This window comes from Mustela lutreola, chromosome 1 (assembly GCF_030435805.1).
Source record: "Mustela lutreola isolate mMusLut2 chromosome 1, mMusLut2.pri, whole genome shotgun sequence".
NCBI classification, from domain to species: domain Eukaryota; kingdom Metazoa; phylum Chordata; class Mammalia; order Carnivora; family Mustelidae; genus Mustela; species Mustela lutreola.
Window position 1 is genome coordinate 279,848,337 of NC_081290.1, and position 17,212 is coordinate 279,865,548.

The 17,212-nt window shown below is 50.4% G+C and overlaps 1 protein-coding gene across 2 annotated transcripts in view; it reads left to right on the top strand.

The window, feature by feature from the left end:
• CD6 (CD6 molecule) overlaps positions 1-17,212 on the top strand; it is a 38,631-nt gene that overhangs the window by 8,978 nt on the left and 12,441 nt on the right. The gene's annotated exons all lie outside the window — the stretch shown is intronic.

A 17,212-nucleotide genomic window follows, 5' to 3' on the forward strand; every position in this document is an offset into this window, starting at 1 on the left:
GCTTTTCCCTGGCCTCCACCTGTGTTAGGAGGTGGTAGGGCACATTAGGAGGTCCACCCTGTGTTCCAGGCTTCCCCCAACCACTCCATCATAGCCAAGCTGGTCTGGGCTCTCCCGGCAATCCTGGCAGATGCCCAGGGCGCCTATGCTGGGGGCCACAGGCTGTGTGGACAAGGAGCTTCCACATGTCTTGGGGGTCTCACCTGAGCACCCCACCTCTAATTTGGAAGTCACCTGCGGAGCCCTGAGCGAGGCAGGACACAGAGAAGTCACTCTGTCCTCACAGCTCTGCACAAAGCCTAGCACAGCTTTGGCCTTTATAGAAGCACTAACCGGTGCTCAGAGAGCTCCAGCCCTGTCAGAAGTGGGACCAGAGTCACGTTCTGGTCACGGCCCACCCTCCCACCACCCCACTGCCTCTTTCTAAATGGAGCTTAGGGGAAGGATTTTATCCATGCTTTAGTATGAATTTTGGTAGCGTGCTTACCTTGCCTGGGAGGAGTGCACGGGAGCTGGGCTGGGCTGGGCCGGGGGCAGAGGTGGGAAACCATGACCCGGACGGGAAGGAAGTCCATCCCCCACTCTGCGCCCGGAGATTCACTTTCCCCTCCTTCCATCGGCTGAACTAAAGTAAAGGCACTCTCCAAACGAATTAAACTCCTTGGAGAAATGTGCCACACTCTCCAGACAGGATGCTAGAAATATCATGACAGTATCTGTGTTGGAAGAAACCCCAGAAGGCTGCCAGTCATCGACTCCTCTTTGTCAGAGGAGAAAACCAAGGTGCAGAGTGTGGGGTTGGTGGTGGTGGGGGGGAGTGGGGATGACCCACCCAAGGTCACAGAGCCAGAGCTGGGGTGGGCAGCCTGGTGGGCAGGGGCGGTTTGGGTGGGAGGGGGTTCCTGTGCTCTTGCTGCCTCGGGCTGTGGTCCACTATGGTCTGAGGCGAGCACAGGTGACCTGGGCTCTGAGATGTCAGCTCGGTGAGGCGAGGAGCTGGCTTCCTACACCCACTCTTCCTGCACACCTCGATGGCAACCCGTTCTCAGCCTCTGTCTTCTTTTTCTCTCTGTTTTTTTTTTCTCCCCAACATTTTATTTCAAAATAATTTCAGACCAGCTGAGAAGTTGCAACTTCCATATGCTCGTCACTCAGATTCCCCAACTGTTAACATTTTACCACAATTGCTTTACATTTTCTCAGCCTACCCGTTTTTTGGGTCTGTCTGTCTCTTACTCTTGGCCTGAATTCTTTGGGAGTAGGTTGTAGACATAAGGCCCCTTTCTCCTAAATACTTCCATCTGTCTTTTTTTTTTTTTTTTTTAAAAGGACAGTCTCTCATCTAACTGCAATACACATGTCAAAATAGGGTAGTTGACATCAATACAATATTAATAGATAATCCACAGACCTTTTTCAGATTTTTCCAATTGTCCCAATAATGACCATCGAGGCAAAAGAAAATTCTAGTTGGTGTACCATGCTTTATTCTTGTCTTTATTTTCCTTTAACCTAGACCATTTTCTAGGATTTTCTTTCTCTTTCATGACATTGATCCTTTTAAAGAGTGTAGACCAGTTACTCCTTTTTTTTTTTTTTTTTTTTAAGATTTTATACATTTATTTGAGAGAGAGTATACATGCGGGGGTAGGGGGTGGGGAAGCAGAGGGAGAAGCAGACTCCCTGCTGAGCAGGAAGCCAAACACAGGGCTGGATCCCAGGACCCTGGGATCATGATCTGAACCAAAGGCAGAAGCTTAATGACTGAGCCACCCAGGCGCCCCTAATAGTCCAGTTAATCTGTGTAATATCCCTAGTCATATTTGGTTTGATGGCTCCTCATGATTAGTCATGCCTCCTGTGGCAGGAATAGCACAGACATGCTCAGTGTTCTTCTTCTCAGTGCGCTGTATCAAGAGGCACGCCGAATCAGCCTGTCCCATCTTGGTGTTCTAATTTTGAGTGCTTGGCTAAGAAGATGTCTGCTAGGTCAAGCTACTCTTTTCTCCTTTGTAACACATATGTATCTTGTGGGCACATTCTTTGGGACTATGTAAAAATTTTAGCCCCCCTGCAGACTTTTACCCACTAGTTGTAACATGATGGGTGATTCTGGCCTGAGCTGGTTATTATCACCACCATTTCTGGATGGTGATGTTAGATCTCCATCACTCCTAATACAAGTTTAGTCGCTGACTTGGCTTGCTTTGCTGATTCAGGAGTAGGCGCCAACTGGCTCAGTGCTTGGAAGGCTGGAGCTGATGAGGCCCCTCGGGTTGAGCCTCTAGCGGCCGCCATCTTGCCCGGCCTCAGACACTGGAGTTTGGTTCACTCCTCTCTGCTCCCAGGGCCACTTCTCTCCCCACCTACAATTCCTGCCATTGATTTGTTGAGCTCCAGCTCCATGTGGGGCAGCATTTTTCAGCCACTAAAGATACAGGACAAAGCCTCAGACTTCAAGGAGCTTCTATTCTAGTGGGGAAAATAGAGAAATGAGCAAGCATGTTTTAAACCAGTATCATATCGGGGGCACCTGGGTGGCTCAGTGGGTTAAAGCCTCTGACTTCGGCTCAGGTCATGATCCCAGGGTCCTGGGATTGAGCCCTGCATTGGGCTCTCTGCTCAGCGGGGAGCCTGCTTCCCCCTCTGCCTGCCTTTCTGCCTACTTGAGATCTCTCTCTCTCTCTGTCAAATAAGTAAATAAAATCTTTTAAAAAATAGTATCATATTAGAGAGATATATGCAGCAAGGGAAATAAAACAAAGCAAGGCAGACTGAGAGTGAATGGGATGGGGGTCCCCATAAGGCTTCTGGGAGGCATTGAGCAGAGATGTGAGTAATGAGATTAGTCTGGAATCCCGAGAGATGGAGAGATCCAGCGGACGGACCTTCCAGGTGGAGGGAACACAGGCGTGGAGGCCCTGAAGTGGAATGGTTGGCTCATGGGCATGCGGGACAAGATTGCAGAGAGGGAGCAGGAGGGAGGTGGACAGGCTGCTGGTGTCGGCAAACACAGAGCACATAGGGGCTTGGAATGAACCCATGGGAAACGGGAAATCACTGGAGAGTTTTAGGTATCGAAGGACATGATCTGATTTGCCTTTATGCATATACAATTATTGAATGACCTTTGTCTATGATCAACTCCATATTTCAACCTAAGTCAGTTTGTTTAAGCCTAGAAACCTTCTATCACCATTGTACCGCTCCAACAAGTATTACTTCAGTAAATAGAATATGTCCGTGATAAACAAAATACTGGAAACACGGTGGTGTCAAAGAGCCTGCTCCCCAAGCCTAGGCCACTCTCCCCTTGCATGGGGTGTTGGGTGTTCAAAGCTGAGCCGCATCGGCCCGGACTTGACACCCCAAGCCCTGGATTGCTGCAAAAGGATGAAGCCGCTTGCCGTGGGATTCAGTGCTATTTGCTCACCCATTTAAGTGGTCTGGTTTGGGAAACGAGGCGCTGGTGGCAGAGTTGGGTCAGGGCGGGGGCCGTGTGGACAGAGGGGGCAGTGCTGTGACAGAGGGAAAGGCAGTCCGTGGAGGACCCCCAAACCAGGAGCAGGCAGAGGCCGGAGAGCTTCCTCCCACTTCAGCAGTCAGCCCACAGCTGGCCCATTTTAGCCTGGAGAAACTGAGGCCCCCGAAAGGGGCAGGGATGTCCCTAAGGTCCTAATAAAGGCTGGTCTCAATTCCACCATCTTCCCTGGTGGCTCCCACCCAATTCCAGCTGAAAATTCACACCCGCCGTACACACCCATCATCCTGATTTTTTTTTTTTTAAGATTTTATTTATTTATTTGTCAGAGAGCGAGCGAGCGAGAGCAAGCCTAGGCAGACAGAGTGGAAGGCAGAGTCAGAGGGAGAAGCAGGCTCCCTGCGGAGCAAGGAGCCCAATGTGGGACTCGATCCCAGGACGCTGGGATCATGACCTGAGCCGAAGGCAGCTGCTTAACCAACTGAGCCACCCAGGCGTCCCCTGATTTTTTTTTTTTTTAAGATTATCTATTTATTTATTTATTCGACAGACAGAGATCACAAGTAGGCAGAGAGACAGGCAGGGGCGGGGGGAAGCAGGCTCCCTGCTGAGCAGAGAGCCCAATGCAGGGCTCGATCCCAGGACCCTTAGATCATGACCTGAGCCGAAGGCAGAGGCTTTAACCCACTGAGCCACCCAGGTGCCCCCATCATCCTGATTGGAAAAACGTTCCCACCACCACTTGTAAAGAGATCTCGCACAGCTCGGCCTTTCATTCTGGATGGCGGGAGTTTGCAAGTTCCCCGAGCGATGGGGGCGTTCAGTCCCTTCAGCCTGGTGGGGGGGCGCGGGGTGTGCGGACAGGCATGGTGCTGGCCTTGAGCCATGTCTGTCAGGGTGGCAGTGAGAACGTGGACGCTGGGGTCTGGCAGGCGAGCGTCTGATCCCAAGAGCCAGCACCTCCTCGGTGGCCCCAGGCAAGTTCCTGAACCCTCTTGAGGAAGAACGGGTCCACCCAAATGCCAGCGCCTCCGTTCTTACATTCTGGATGGACTTTATATCCTCCCCGAAGAGCCTCACAGGCCCTTTCCAGCCACCTTTCTGGTCTCCGGTACAGCCACATCAGCATAAGCCATGAAACTGGTCCCAGGCAGCACTTGGGAGGTCAGAGTCTGGCCGTCTGAAGTGAAGGAGGGGTTCATGCATATATCTTGCATGTTCCCCTCTTCTCCCTCCCAGAATTCTCTAGACGCTCTCACAGGGTCTCCCCAACACCTGCCTCTTGCAGGCAACCTTTGTCACAAATGTGGGTGACTCAGTTTTCTAGAGCCACCATAACTCAGTACCACGGATCAGTGTGTGATCAACAGAAAGGTATTGTCTCAATTCTGGAGGCTGAGAGTTCGAGATCAGGGCATCCGCTGGGTTGGTTCCTTCTCAGGACTGTGAGGGAGTGTCTGTTCCTGGCCTCTCTGCTTGCTTCTGGTGATTTGTTGGTGTTCCTTGCATCCCTTGGCTTGAAGAAGCTCCATTCCGATCTCTGCTTTCTTCTTCAAACGGCATTCTTCCTATGTGCACACATCTGTGTCCACATTACCCCTTTTCATGAGGACCCCAGTCCTGTCGGATTGGAGCCCACCCTAATGAACTTAGTTTAACTTGATTACCTCTGCGAAGGCCCTCTCTCCAAATAAAGTCACATTCTTAGGTATTGAGGTCAGGACTCCCACATATCTTTTTTGTGAGACACAATTCACTCCACAATTCAACCCAGCAGTGTGTGTGTGTGTGTGCATGTGTGCACGCACACACACACCTCAAGGGTGGGATTTCTGGGCCACGACTATGGCAACGTTTTCTAAAGTGGTTGTCCTGACTCTGCTTCCTCCAGCAATGTTCAGAGTCCCCGCTGACCTCCATTCTTAACACTCAGTGTTACCCCACTTCTTAATTATAGACAATCTAGTGGGTGTAAGATCGTATCTCCCTGTGGCCTTACTTTGCATTTGGCTGATGACTGTGAGGCTGGATCCCTTCTACAAGTTTATGGGTCTTGTGTGTTTCCCTTCCCTGAAAGGCTTCTTCCGGCCGTTTGCCCATTTTTCTATTGCTTGCCTTTTCCTTATTGATTTATACACAAGCTTCTTTTTGGAGGAGGGTTTGCATTAGGAAAGGTAAGGAGAGGAGAAGAGGGAGGGGAAGTTAGGGCAACTTTCCTGGCCTTAGATTTGGAGGACTGACCCGCACAGGTACCCGTTCAGTAACTGTGAAACAGAAAACCACATCAGGTCCTCCAACTCTCTCTCTGGAGTCCACGCAGCCAGGTACAACGCAGAATTTACAATATTTGGATCTCAGAGAGGGGACATGGTACTTTGTAATGTCACGGCCAGAGTCTGGTCAGCCACTGGAACCAAATACGTTAATATTTCTGCAGCAAAATGTATGATTTTCCATACCACGTGGAGTAAACAAAGACTACGGGCACCTTGCATCCCGTGTCGCCGCCACCAGAGTTATGAAAACTCTTTTACTTTGAGGGTCTCTGGGGCTTTTGAATGGCAGTAAGGGATTGTGCTTGCAAACCTGTGCCCCCTTTCTCTGCCAATCTCTTGGCTGCTCCATGAAGGTGATATTACCACCCCCATTTATGTGGAGAAAGACCACCGGAGCTCAGAGAGGTTAAGAAATCCAGATCCTCGTATGAAGGGGAAGAGATGGGATTTGAACACACATCCGTCTGACTCCACGGCTCCCCCACCTCCAGTTTTGCCGTGCTGCCCCCCAACCCTATGGGGGTGACTTCTGGGTTTCTCTGATCCCCAAGACTCTGGAGTTTGGAAACCGAGTCGCAAGCCAGAGGAATGGATTGGGAGGGCGGAGCGCAGCTGGGAGTGAGTAGGTGTGAGATGAGATGGCTGAGCCAGACCCTCTGCCCAAAGCAGTGGGTGCTGGTGGCCCGAGCCTGGGATGCTCAAGTCAAACCTCTGCAAAACTTTCCAAGAGTCCATCATACCTTGGTACTGATCAAACATTCAGCCAGTCCTCTACTCATCCTCGATTGAAGTCTAAAGCCTTGACACCATGCAGACAGGCATTGACTGGAGATCTTAGCCATCACTGGGGCAGGGGGCTGAGGCTTCCCCCTATTAAAGTCAGGGCTCGAGCACCTTTGCAGAGAATGATGGGGAAGCCCCGTGATGCTAGGCCACTGGCAGGGAGAACTAGTGGTGTGCAGAGAGAGGAGGGTCACCGCTGCTCCTCCTGACCCACTCACCTCTGGAAAGGGGCCGGTTAGGTCTCCCAGGTCATCTAAGGCTTGGATAACTCTTTGTCTCCATCACTTTCTCATCCCTGCGAACTCCTACTCATCCTCTAAGACCCTTTCCAATTGTGCCCCCTCTTTGGACTCAAAGTTATTTTCTCCCACCTCTACTTTTCCCAGCGCCCTTTGCTCTGACCCCTGTGATCGCCATTATACTTGACTATAATCAGCTGTGAGGACATCTGTGTCCCCCACCACAGTGGGAGGCTTGGCACAGAGCCAGGCCGAGAGTGAGAATGAATAAAGGAATGAATGAATGCATGTTCTTGGTTAAGGGTTAAGATAGGCAGAAATGTGGGAGGTCTTAATGAGCCACCTCAAAAAGCACCTTGCATGTGACTTGTGGAGGGGGACATGGGGCGACTGTGAGGTCTGGCAGGTAACAATGTGGGCTTGGACTTGGACCTGAAATCGTATTCTGGTCCCAGCCTGAAGTCACCTGCTTGGGAAACCCTGGTTCCTTCCTCAGAGGGAGGCTGATGACTCCCAGCAACTCTGGGGCCTGATATCAAGGTTCCCTTATCTTAGGGGGCTTTAGCCCACCTCTGAAAGTTCCAGCCCCACCCCTAGGAGCGGGGGGGATTTTCATCCCGTGCCCACACTTGAGCTTCATTCACCCAGAAACTGCTGCTCCAGCAGCTCTCGAAGACTCGAACCAGAGTCCCTCCAGAGAGCCAGTGGGTGGGGACAGGCCCTCTGGAAAACCCTGTGTGGCCCAGCAGGGTTTTGGCTTCCACTGAAACCCTGAAACCCAATCCTGCCCCTTGCACAGGGGGCTGAGCTCTGGGGGATTTTATTCTTGAATTCTCCCTAGCTTAGCACACTAGTCCCTGTCCTGCCTCCAGGCCTCTGCTCATGCTGGAGATCCTACCCAGAATGCCCTTCTACCTTCTCTCAGCGAGGCTGCCCGCAGTAGGGGAAAGACAGAATATGGGGAACAAACTTGGATTTGAATTCTGGGTCTGTCAAGTCCCAGCTTTGGATCCTTGGGCGGGGACCTCACAGGGCTGTCACAAGGATTCTGTACAACAATGTCTGTGAAACACGCGGCACAGAGGAAATCCTCAGTCACTGTGGGTCGGGTCGGTTCCCCCTGCCCCCGTGAAACACGCCTTGACCATTAAGGTCTGGGCCACAGGTCGCCTCCCCAGCAGTCACTTTCCAGACTCTCTCTCCTCTGGGTTCCTTGAGGACCCTCATGCCGCCGGAGAGATAGGGTTTCAGCCAGTTCTTGGCACCTGGGCTTCCTGGCTGGTCTCCAAGCTACAGGCCAGCCTGGGGCTCCCTCATCACCGCCCCCTTCCCGCAGCAGACCCCAGAGCAGGTCTAGCCATGGCACGATCCCAGAACTGTGGGTGGAGGTGAGTCTCTACAGAGACTTCTATTAAAAATAATGGTAGCTAGGATTTGTTGAGAATTTACTATACGTTATGCTTCCAAGGTCTATCCGAGTGGATACAGATCTAGTTCATGCTTTTAATTAAACAATCCGGTCTATGAATATAATACAGTATCTTTAATTATTTCCTGCTGGTGGGCTGTTAGATTAACTTTCTTTTTTTAAAGATTATTTATTTTAGAAAGAGTGCATGAGCTGGGACGGGGGGCCGGGCAGAAGGAGAGGGAGAAGCAGACTCCCCATCATGGAGGTGAGCCCCATGCGGGGCTTGATCCCAGGACCCTGAGATCATGACTGAGCCAAAGACAGACTTTTAACTGACTGAGCCACTCAGGCACCCCTGCTAGATTACTTCTAATTTTCTTCCAGTACAAACAGAGCCACAGTAAAAATCTTTGTGCACGTCTGCATGTGAATAGCCCGAGAAATTTTTCTAGGATATATACGGAAAGATATAATTTTGGGGTCCAGGCATGACCGTCTTCAACTTTTTAAGGTATTATTGGCCGTGTTACTATTCATTCTATTTTTAAGGATACGATCATCACGTATAATTTCTTTGTAATCTGCTTTATCCATCTACTACGTGTACGTGCACATACCCAAGTCTATCACACACACGCTTTTGTACACGTTGACTCAGCAAGATCTTGGGGACTTACTGTGGGCAGGGTGTTGGGTCTTTCTTGTCATGGGACTTCAGTCCTGGGAGGGTTTCACACCTGTGAAGCAAGCTTGGCATGTAATGAGATTTGCCTGATAGCCCCATAGTGCAGAGGAAGCTGGGTGTTCAACCTGGGCAAGTTTGATTCAAGCACCCCACCCCAGACCTGCTGAATCAGAATTCTAGAGGAGGGGCTCGACTTCTACCTCCTGCACTCAGTGGTCGAATTTTATGGGAAATCAAGCAGTGGGAGCCCATGAAAAGTCAGTGTTTCTGGCCTGCTGGTCTCTCTTGGAACCCCATCTTTTTTGTTCTCCCTTGGGATTTATATTGAGTTGCCCATGATTCTCTATGCTCAGCAGTGTCTCGTCTCACTGTCTGGAAGCTGCAGAGAAGGTATAGTCTGGTATGGGAGCCTGAGTGAGCGAGCTTTGGGGTCAGAACCGCAGAAGCCTTTGCTTTTGGAGGAACTCCTGTTCCCATGGCAACTGCAGGCCACATCTCATCTCCAGGACGACCGGGCACCATGCTTATAGAGCCAGGGAAGAGGGCCGCCAGACGTGAGTGTGGGACAGCTCTGCGAAGGTTTGTAAGAAAGATGGGGAGGAAGGAGGAAAGAATGCAGTCTCTGGGGGAACTGGAATAGTCCTTTTGCCGAGGAGAAGGCTGAAGGGCCCTTGGAGTCATCTTTACGCCTGGGACGGAATGTGCATTCGAGGACCAGATGCTCTCCCCTGTCCATACACGGTGTCATACCTGGCAGAAGTCTGGCAGGGCTCAGGGAACTTCCCAAGGTCACATAGCCGGTGATCAGCAGAGAGGGCTCGGGGCACGATTCTGTCTATCCCCCAAATCTGCATTCTGGATAATGAAAAAAGGATTTCTGGAGAGGTGTCCTCGTGCGTGGGAAAGGCCACAGACCCTCCCACTTCCAGAATCTTCCTGGCCTCACGCATTTCCCCGGCACCTGTTCTAGTCACACACGTGGTGAATGGTCCGTGGGCGTTCATGGCATTGAATGCAGGTCAGCCGCAGACTCATTTCTCGGCTCGCAGCCTAATGTCACTCACACTCCCTCGCTTTCTTGAGCAAGAGAGAGACGGGGAGTTCCAGAACTCTGGCAGACCCCGGAGCTGGTTATGTTGCCTTATTCTGATGATAGCTCTTCTTCTCTTTCAGTGGAGGTTATGAGTTGCTGTTGCCCTTGACCTCCCCTTGACATCTCCTTGGATTTGGTGGGGGAGGGGATGGGAATTCCACCCTGGGGCAAAGCCCCCCCCCAGTCCCATCACACTGGGGAACAGGGCTTCAATACATGCATTGGGAGGGGCACGAAGGTCCCGTTCATAGCATGCATGTTGAGTTCCCTTTGTGTCCCCAAGCTTTTCCTAAGTAGGAGAGGAAAGAATGAAAATAACAAAAACTGTCAAATAAAGTAACCTAGGGCCAAAACACCAAGTCACTAACTTGTCTCCAGGTTCCAAGGGGAGAGAGATCACCCCAACCTTCCTGGGCTTGGAGATTCCCAGCAGGTGCAGCCTGGTCTATTCCTCACAGTCGCCCAACAGTCCCACAGTCACCTCTGTGAACGAGGGCCATGCCGTCCAGCCAAGCCTCCCAGCCAGCCTCAGTCTCTGGGACAAAGTAAACTCAGCCCTGCTGGGTGTCACAACTCCTCCAAGTTCCTTCAAAGACAGAACCCCGCTGGCTGTTCAGGATCAGGTTCGAAGTTACTTGTGTGAGCCTGTACCACGCTTCTTTCCAATTTTAATGGAATTATACGTTGTTCCTTTTTCTTTCCAGTTCCATGGATCACCCCCCATTAGCAACCTCAAGGAAAGTTCTTGAAAGAAAAACATTCACATGGTCCCGGCCCCCTCCCTGTCAGGACATCTCCCCCGAATGCCCCTGCTTCTGTTGGTGGTTGGTTCTCTCGTGATTGTCCCTTTCTCCTCCAAGTTGAAACAGGGGCTTCCGAGGGGGTAGGAGCCAGCCTGTGTTGGAGAGCTGGTGCCAAAGGGACTTGGGCAGCTCATGGCTAAGCTGTCAAGGCCCATGGTCTCCAACACACCATGCTGTCTGGTGCAAATATGATGAGTCACATTTGTCATTTAAAATTTTCCTGGAGCCACATTTTAAAAAGTAAAAACCAACAGACGAAGTTAACATAATGATATATTTATTTAACCCAGATGTCCAAAATATCTTTCCAGCATGCTGTCAATATAAAACGTTATCAATGAGCTATTTTACATTCTTTGTGGTATTGGTTTTTCTTCTTACCAAGTCTTTGAAACATGGTGTATGCTTGGTGCTTAAAGCCCACCTCAATCCAGACACTAAAGTTTCATCAGCAGGACTTAATCTGTATTTAGATTTCATAAAATTTACTATGGGAAAGGTAGATTTGCAGGTCAATGTGGCTCGAACATTTCAGTGACGTTTTCCAATGACTGGATTGAACATCAGTTTTTAAAATTCAATTTAAATGAATTGAACTGAATAAAATGAAAATTTCCACCATATTGGACAGCCCAGCACTACACAATCCTCCATTTCAGACAAAACAATCTCTAACATGTCCAGATTTCTGTATCTCTGCTGCATTTATACATAAAAACTCTTTGCATATGATGAACCCACCCCTGAACTGATAGACTGAGGGAAAAGGACAGATTTCCCATCTATCTCCATAAGATGTTGGAAGTTGTACAATGTAGTGGTTTAAAAGAGTGGCTTCTAGAGCCAGACTGCCCAGGTTCTAGTTTTGCCTCCAATACTGACCAGCTGGGTGACCTTGGGTGACTTACTTAACCTCTCTGTGTTGGAGTTCTCTCCCCTATGCCACTTCACCGAGGAGTTGTGAGGATTCAAATAACCAGTACAGCGGATAAAGCACAAGGCTACCCTCTATGGGGGCATACAGTGAGTGCTCAACAGACGTCATCTTTCATTATATATTTTATTTAATTATAATAGAAGGACAGAAGGACTAGAAGAGACCAGAAAGCTATCAGCCTGTTGTTTTGCAAGTGAGAAAACAGGTCTGGGGTGTATAAAAGACCAATCCAAGGTCACAAAGAAAACTAATGATAGAAAACAGCTGAGACCCACTTCCTTAATGCTCAGCCCGGTGACCTCTCCACTCTGCCTATGCTGATATTTACAGGAGAGGAAACACTCTGGCCCACTGAGCACCTGAGCTCTTCATTTCACCTCCCAGGAGCAAGGATGGCTCTGGTTGACATGGCCACACCATCCGCCAGGCCCTCTCTGCAGGCTCGGGGGAGAAGAATGCAAGGACGGTTGACTTAAAACTCATTGTACCAGTGCTGCTGGATAGCCTTGTATCCCCAGGAAAAAAGGCCCATTTGTTTCTTTGGAGACCTTTAATTTTCATTTAATTGTAGATGTTAAAAATTTAGAGCAACAAAAGGAGAACGCCAAAACTCACTGTATGGGTATATTTCTTACTAGTGTTTATATTTTTCTGAAGCTTTTTTTTTTTTTCTGTAGGAGAGATTGGGTTTCATTTATGTATATCCTTTTAGCATCTCTTCTGGGCAAGGCACTGTGCCAGGTGCCAGGGATATGGGAGTGAACAAAATAGAAACTAGAAACAGTCCCTCTCCCCGTGGCCCTGAGAATCCAGTGGGATAGATGGGAATCCACAGTTCATCACCCAAAGAAACGTACTTGTATGTGGCCGGGGCCACAGAGGGAAAAGGTCCCAGGGTTCGAGGAGAGGGCAGAATGGGGGACCGAACTCAGGCTCCCTCTAGGTCCCGGAAGACCTTCAGAAGCTTGAAACCAGGCTGGGCGGGGGCAGGGGCTGGAGGGGAGAGCGTAACCATGTTTATAGCATTCCCCACATCATTAAAAACTCTTTGTGAATATAGTTTTTAAAGGTTTTATGTATTTATTTGTCAGAGAGAGAGGGAGACAGAGAAAGCACGCACAAGCAGGGCAGAGGCAGAAGGAGAGGGAGATACGGGCTCACAGCTGAGCCCCACGCGGGACTGGATTCTAGGACGCTGGGATCATGACCTGAACCGAAGGCAGATGCTTAACCGACTGAGTCACCCAGGTGTCCCTTTTTGTGAACCTTTTTTGCAAATACTTTAAATGTGGATCTTCCTAACCAATCCCTCACATGCTTTTAAGATAATTCCGTTGTCTCCGCTTGGGAGATTTGTAATGTTTTTACTATTAGAAATGACAGGGGAAGACTGTCTACCGGGCAGTGTCTCTAAGTCTTGGCCGCAGGAAGGTCCCGGGAGTCATCTCATTTCATGTTTATGATGAGCTGCAGTGGGGAGCCTATTGTTCCCGGTCTGCAGCGCGAGTGCCCAGCGCTAGGAGACATTAAATGATCTGCCTGAGTCACACGGTTTGAGAGGGATCCAGCTGGAGAAAGGAATCTAGAACGTTCCAGTTCTGACATGTGGACTCTAATCTCTATGCAGCTGTCACGGTTATTTCTGGAGGACAGGTTCCCAGAAGTGAAACTGCTGGCTCAGACGGGCTTTGTTTGTTGCTGCGGTCCTTAGGGCTGTTGACTTACGGGCTCCCGACACCCCACACGAATGTTAAAAAGAAAACATGCTTGGTGGCAGGGGATGCCTGCTAGGCTCTGCACGCTGGTTCTCCCTGTGGGGCCCTCCCTCCGCGTGACTGTAAGTCCACTCTGTGCACCCTGCCTTGCCCCCCAAATGCAACCCAGCAGCATCCCTACCACATCAGCCACTCGGCAAGCGTTGACTATGTGCCTATGCTTTCCTGAGCACGTCTGTTGGAGCAGGGGCGGCAAGTGCTTCTCGCACCCCTGGATGGCCATGCTGGGTGTGGTGTACAGGGCCCCAGGGCGGTGTTCAGCTGAGCCCCTGACAGCCCCTGACAGCTTCCCCGCCAGCCAACGGGGGCCTCAGCCTCTCCTTCAGTGTTGATGCCTCCTTCCTTTCCATGGAATCCCACGGGCCTGGGAGACACTAGAGGATGAGTGTCCCATTTTCTTAGGCTCCAGGCAAGGTGACTTCATTTCTCCCGTCCTCACTCACCTCCGTCTCATGTCCCCTTAGCATCTTGCCCAGGCTACCCAGTCCGAGGTCCTGTTCTGTTCTGCTTGGGGCTGTGGCCTGAAAAGTTGCCACTCCCCTGGGCTGGGGGGAAGCTTTCTCTTCTCCCATGTGGACACCCACCCCTGCATTTCCTATCCTTTGCAGAATGGGGGGCACAACTCAAGATGATTTTCTGGGGCACACAGGATAACGGAACTTAGTAGATGAATTTAGTATTGAATAATGCGTGGTAAGAAAAATATTTAGGGGTGCCTGGTGGCTCCGTTGGTTGGGGTTTTTCGACCATTGCTTTAGAAAAGTTGTAACAGACTACATTTTCTTCTCTGTATCTTGCTTCATTCCTCAACATAGCATGGGAATCCCTCCAACTGGTGTAACTCCAGTTCACTCTTTATAAAGGCTACAGAAGCTGACATGCTGTAAATGGACCATAATTCATTCCATTTTCCCAACGAATGAGCACTCAGTCTGTTTCCAGTGATTAATTATCTGAGAACCATGGTCGCTTTTTTAAAGCAATGAACACTTAAAAAAACATTTTTTTAATTTATTTGCGGGGGAGGCGCAGAGGGGAGAGAGAATATCAAACAGAGTCTGGGCTGAGCGCAGAGCCTGACATGGGACTTGATCCCATGAGCCTGAGATCATGACCTGAGCTGAAATCAAGCATCGGACACTTAACCAACTGAGCCACCCAGATGCCCCTGCAATGAATGTTTCTATATTCAAGTATCTTAACGCTGTAAAGCAAATTCCCAGGAAAAGGTAGCGGTTCCTTTTTAAATAAATTTAGTGCATCAAAAAGTGACTCAATCTAAAGAAAACTGTAAAGTATGCAAGCCGGCAAAGGCAGTAATGCTCCTGGGGGAGCGCCCATCCTACATTGGGCCCTCGGGGAACAGAGGCCCGGATGGAAGGGGAGGGGAAGGTAAATTCTGCTTTTGTTCCTATAGGCACAGGGCTCAGAAAACACAAATGCCGGGATCCCTTCTTGGGATGGGGACAGGAAAATGCCTGTGACCCAGAAAAACAAAAACAAACCCCTGAGTATGCACAAACAGCTTTGGTGACAGCTCTCCTTGCAACTGATGGTTCCTGCTGGCTCCTCCATCAGTCAGTCAATCAACAATCACTGAGGTGGGCATGCGGGGTGGGTGAGGGGAGGGGACACAGGGCTGGTTCAGCCTTGGGCCCTGTTCTCTAGAGTTTTGTGGTCTAGCAGAAGGTGCGTAAGTTTTCACCTATAAGAGAGTGGTTCCCCAGACCCAGAGAGCCCTCCACAGAAGCACACACACGCACACACACACACACAGACGCACAGAGACACTCACACACAAATGGTCACAGCTATGCACTCACACGCCCCAACACAACCACACACACATGTGCAAACACACTGCAGCCAGCACCCTAGTCTCCCCCGTGCCCACCCCGTGCGTGGATTGAAAACCACTCTGGGGCTCTGGGGCCGTTGCTGTGGGAACCGGGATTCTGCCATCCTAATTTGTGGGCCTCTGAATTCTTGCTCTGAATATTGCATTAGCCATGGAGTCTGTGCTCTGAATTCTGAGTCCCCTCCAGGGGGTCAGCCTGGGCAGCCAACCAGGGAGTTGGTGAGGACAGGCAATTCTAGGCCTGATTACTTTCTGTCTGAATGATGGAGTGGCCCCGATGGATGCTTGTAGGGGAACTGCGCCAGCCGGCAGGGGTGTGGGCGATCCTGCCAGCACATTTAGGTTTGAGCGCAAAGTATCAGCTCGGGGTGGGGGGAGGGGCTGAGACTAGTAGCAGCCGCCAGAGCCTATAGCTTCTCTCCGTTAGGCTAGGCCAGGCTGGGCTCAGGTAACAAGCACAGGCTGAAATCTTTATGGCTTAACCCCACAAAGGTTCACTTTCTGGTTTTAGGCTTTTTTGGGTTCTTTTTTAGTTTGGAGGGATTTGGGGGGCACCCAGATCTGAACTGGAATACAGGTTCACTTCTTATGCAAGATTCTAGCGTGGCCAGCATCCCCCGCCCTCTTGCAGTCGCATTAGGGCCTCAAATAGGGGCACATCTGAGAAAAAAGAGATGGAGGACACTCACCACCTCTTACCTCCATTGACATGGCAGGGAGCGCACGTCCTTCTTCCCAGACAGCAATGGCCCCACCTAAGTAAGAGACCCTGCGTGCAGGCAAGCTCCTCTGGGAGCACCACGGTCTCTGCCACGGTCCCCTCTTTGTGCTTCCACTCTGGACGGTCCCTGCCCAGTGTGGAGCCGATCCCCTGGAGACAGTTCAGAACCAGGTTCTGCTTCTTGCTGAGCTGGGTGGCCTCAGGCCATGGACTGGTCAGGGACCCACGAGGAAATGGGTGGCACGATCAAGATAGGAGCATTTGAAGGGGCTTATTTACAAAGGGTGAGGTCCGCAGGAACTGGAAGCCAAGGAGCTCTTGCCACCCAGGGCCCAAGGAGGCGAGAGCAGGGAGTGGTCAGTGAGACCGGAAGGAGAGAGTCAAGGCGAGGAGCCACCACCTTCAGTGGGGGACCTCACAGAGAAGGAGTCAGGGGAATGAGCACCGCCACTCCCCTCTCCTCCCTCCCTCCTAGGTCCGCTGTGGCTCCCCATTGGCTGAGCCAAACTGAAACTAAAGTCCAAAAAAAAAAAAATCAGCCCATCATGGCCATGTGGACAGAGGCTCTGGAGGGAAGAACGGACATCCCTTGGCATAGGAGATGGACTTCTGTCTTTGGGCCTCGCTTTGCGTTTGTAAAAAGTGAATGTTCCTATCTAATGGTGTGGTTGAAGGGAAATGGAATGATACGTGCAAAAAACACATGTACTGGCATGTGTTCGGCCCTCAGTGACTGTGAGTTTTTCTGTATCTGAAAGTGCTGTACAGCGGGATGGTGCCACCCCAGGATGCACCAATTGCCCTAAAGTCTGGCATGAGTGTCTCAAACAGATTTCCCAAATGAAAATGTTTTTCCTAACTATATTGTTTCCTAACAATAACCCCCATTTTGGAGCTTCTGTATGTCAAGGATAGTACAGACATTGACTTCTCTTAGCAAAACACAACTTCCTTAGGTGTTGTGGCCAACAAACTGGGACTCTGGCCGAGAGAGGTTGGTAACCCATCCATGGTCACTCAGCCAGTAAGTAGGTCTGTCCCCAAAGCCCACCATTGTTCCTCCACTCAGATCTCCGAGTGCATTCATTCAATTCAAAGACAAAGTAGATGTGGCAGCAACAACAGAGCTTGAGAATTTCCCTACCCTGAA